Source organism: Petaurus breviceps, unplaced genomic scaffold, assembly GCF_028583685.1.
Source record: "Petaurus breviceps papuanus isolate PSGF00001 unplaced genomic scaffold, PetGlider_PUasm1.0 220, whole genome shotgun sequence".
In the NCBI taxonomy this organism is placed as follows: Eukaryota; Metazoa; Chordata; class Mammalia; order Diprotodontia; family Petauridae; genus Petaurus; species Petaurus breviceps.
This window is the reverse complement of record NW_027185876.1, coordinates 24,065,094-24,069,088: the sequence shown is the minus strand read 5'-3', so window position 1 is coordinate 24,069,088 and position 3,995 is coordinate 24,065,094. Positions and strand designations below refer to the sequence as shown.

Below are 3,995 nucleotides of genomic sequence, written 5' to 3'. Positions count from 1 at the left end.
GTGCCAAAATGAAGCAATCCCTGTGGATGGAGCAACTCAGTTGGTGCCAAAACTTTGTGTGGACTCCAAAAACAAAGGGAGGAAGGCCAACAGCTCCTGCAAAGCCTGGATACAGTTACTACCTTAGAACAGCCTTCCCGGCCAGTCCGGTCATAGGGCAGGTGCCGACCGGCCCACTGAGGCATTGCCTTTCCAATCATCTTCGCACATCCCTGACAGGGAAGCAAAGAAATGCACATTTATTTCATTAGACACTTCTTTACGTTGTTAAAGACAAAAGAAACATATCTTTCAACATTCCCATCTGTTCATTTCCTTCTGCCTCCTTCAATTGAAATAGTGAAAATTGCAGTACAATTGTTGGCTTGGTTTTTTTTCTTCTCTCTCTTTCTTTCTTTTTTTTTTTACTCTACAGTTAATGTCTCCAAACTGAGGAGGAAAGTAGGACTTACAAGTCCTAGGATGTTTATTGAATATTTTCAGACTAGACACGTCATTTCATTGACCTTATAAATGCTTCAATGTCCTGACCTGTAAACTCATGATGAGAACAATCACCCACTGGAACTTATTTGATATATCTGTATCCATCTATGTTTTGGAAAAGCAATCAAGGTTAAGTGACTTGCCCAGGGTCATATGGCTAGTAATCATCTCAGATCACATTTGAACTCAGGTCCTCCTGACTCCAAGGTCATTACTCCATTCACTATGCCACCTAGCTGTCCTGAAACTTGTTTATTTTAAGGAAGAGCTAATGATAAACCCCTCCTCGAAAACGTAAAGGGCAGCTAGGTGGCTAGTGGGTAGAGTGCCAGTCCTGGAGTTCAGAAGAACTGAGTTCAAATCCGGTCTCAGATGCTTGCTAACTGGTTAACTCTGGGCATGTCACTTAACCCTATTGGCCTCAGTTTCCTCATCTATAAGGTGAAATGGAAATGGCAACCAAATCCAGAATCTTTACCAAGAAACCACAAATGGGGTCATGAAGATTTGGACACAATTGAAATGACTAAACAAGAAGAATATAGAATCCTTTTCTAAAATTTTTTTTGAGGGGCCAGGACCACTGTAAGTTATTTCTAGAGTGGGGACATTCTCCACTGACACAACTCTGTAATTCCTCCCTAATTTGTGCTCTTAAAGAGCTGCCTGGGGAGCTAAGGAAAAATCGCTTCCTTAGGGTCACCAAACTCAGAACTTGAACCAAGTTTTCCTGACTCCAAAGCCTCCCCATTCACCACCACATCTGTGCTAATTCTCTAGACAACACTTTGCAAACACTCTACTACTATTAGTAGTTTTGTCCCATATAATGCCCCTGAATGGTGTTTTTTTCTTCTCCTACTTAATTTTCTGATCTGTGAAGTCAGAGTTTGTGTGAAAGTTAATTTCATCATGTAACAAAGATTAATTATCGGCTCCCTTCCTCAGGACTTCAACAGCTTCAGAATTTGACCTCTTACCTTCAAGAAGATGCTACTATTATTCCAGTTGAGGGAACTGAAGCATGCAGAGATTAATTGAGTTGCCTGGAGTCACACAGCTAAGTGTCTGAGTCAGGTCTTCCTAAATCTAGGGCCAGGTCTCTTTGGAGGTAGTAAATAGAAATGTAGCTATTTCCTAAAAAGAAATGATGCTGTTCTATCTGTCTTCCTCTGTCATTGGCCAAATACCACAAAGGAAGTATCCAGAAGACACAGGGATGGCAGAGAAAAGTAAAAGCAAGGAAGAGAATGGGAAAATGAAATTTTAAAAAATTTCATTTTTATGGAATTCAAGAATTTTCTAAACTCTTTAACCTTCTACTATCTCTGGTCTAAGATACAGGGTTTTTTTTTTAGCTTTTTGGAGGGGTAAAGGCAGGTCAATTGGAGTTAAGTGACTTGCCTAAGGTCACATGGCTAGTAAATGTTAAGTGTCTGAGTTGGGATTTGAATTCAGATCCTCCCGACTCCAGGGCTGGTGCTCAATTCACTGAACCACCGAACCACGCCCTCTAAGATACAGGTTATTTGTTAATGGGGATGAGGACAAGGTTGAGGGTGTGACAGTATTTTGTTGTTGTTTTTGATCCATCTTTCCCTTGTCTGGACAGTCCCTAACCTTGTATATCCTCTCTGTGACTTCCATTCACTCTACTACTCAGTTCTTTCCCAGACCATCATCTCTGCTGCCTATACTTTCTTCCCTATCCTAGCTTGAAACTTTGTGAATCAGTGTATGGGGTCCTCAAAGAGAACTAGCACCCTGGTGTGAGAGCTTGTCAAGCCCTTTTCAAAGCTCTTCATCCACCTTCGGTGTCCTGCATTCAACTCTTACCTGTGGCTCCAAGAAGATGCAGCCACAACCTGTAAAGCCATCTTGGCAGAAGGGCTAAATCACATTGAGGACAGCCAACAGGTCTCAGACCCATCAGTGAGTTAGGAAGCATCTGTGCCAAGCATGTGAAGACTTACCACTGGTGGAGGGGGTGAGTGAGAACAATTTGTTCCAATGGCCAGGAAGGTGGCTGAAGCAGATGCTGTTGAGGCTTAGAGCTTAGTACAACATCAAGGACACCAAGGTCATCCAGTATATCCTGGGCCATCACCAGTCATCCAAACTTTTGTCTTACCATTGGACTTTGATGAATCTGGAAAAGAAATTGAGGCTGATGACTACATTCAACTCTACCCCACTTAAATCCAATTCTTGAACGAGAAAAGGCATCACCCATGATGTCATTGGTCTTCTTTGAAGACAAAGGACAAACAATAATACTATTACTTTACTCTCAAAGCCCTTTCCCCTTGTCCTATCACTCTGATCACTCCTTGTGAAACCCCCAATGTGTCTAATTCCCACCATCTTTGCTCCTATTCATGTACTACTGAATGGAGCTGGATAACAATCACTAAGTCATTCTGATTTACAAATTCCCCTTATATGATCTCAACTTGCTGTGGCAAGGCAATCCTTTTAAATCTTCCTAATTGAGTCACTGCTCTACTTACCACAGTGGTTTTTCCAAATCTTTTTTGTTCCTCCTTAAGCCTCCCACATTCTCTGACTCTGAGGTGAGCACCTTGTCTCATACTTCACTGATAAAAAAAACTGACATCCTTCCCTGGGTCTTCCTCTTCTCCCCTTCTTCATGGTTGTCTGTTTATAGTATCCCACACTAGGATCAGAGCTAGAAAAAAAATTAGATCAATTACAATTGTCTTTAGTCTTTCCAGCCCCTCCTGGTACTCTTTCCCTGCATATCCTCCAGTGTCCTTGACCTCACTTTGCAATATTCCCTTCTCTCCCACTGCTGCCCCTCCCCAATCAAAAACTCATTCTCTGAAAAGGATTTCTACTGCTAATATTCATCCATGTGTGAGGCAGAGTGATTTTGAGTAGTAGATTGGGTGTCTAGAAATCCATCTCTGCTATTTGCTGGGTGTGTGACCTGGGACCAGGTACTTCACCCCTATTTAGAAACCCAAATTTCTTCATAGAAGAATTAGACCTCCAAAGTCCTTTCCAGTGCTCATTTCAGCAATGCATATACTAAAATTGGAACAACACAGAGATTAGCATGGCCCCTACCAGAGGATGGTATGCATATTTATGAACTGTTCCCTATTTTAAAATAAAACAAGAAAAATAAAGTCCTTTCCAGATCCAAATCATATGATTTTAATATCATAGCTAATAAGATGTAACACTTCACTGGCTTTCTAAGATTTGCAGAGTCCTTAACCTGTTTTACCTTATTTTATCCTTACACAACCCTAAGAGGTACAATTGTTATCCCTCATTACAGATTAGGAAACTGAGGCTGAAAGAGGTAGAATAACTTGCTCATTGTCACACAGCTAGTAAGGTGGGATTTGAATTAGATATTTTTTTTTAAAGCAATCAGGGTTAAGTAACTTGCTCAAGGTTACACGGCCAGGTGTTTCTGGGTGTGGTGCTGAGTATCTGAGCCCGGATTTGATCCCCAGGTCATCCCGACACTGGAGCCA

The 3,995-nt window shown here is 41.5% G+C and overlaps 1 pseudogene; it reads left to right on the top strand.

Moving 5' to 3' along the window:
- Positions 1-3,517: 3,517 nt before the first annotated feature.
- Positions 3,518-3,617, top strand: LOC138166272 (U6 spliceosomal RNA; annotated as a pseudogene).
- The last annotated feature ends 378 nt before the right edge of the window (positions 3,618-3,995 follow it).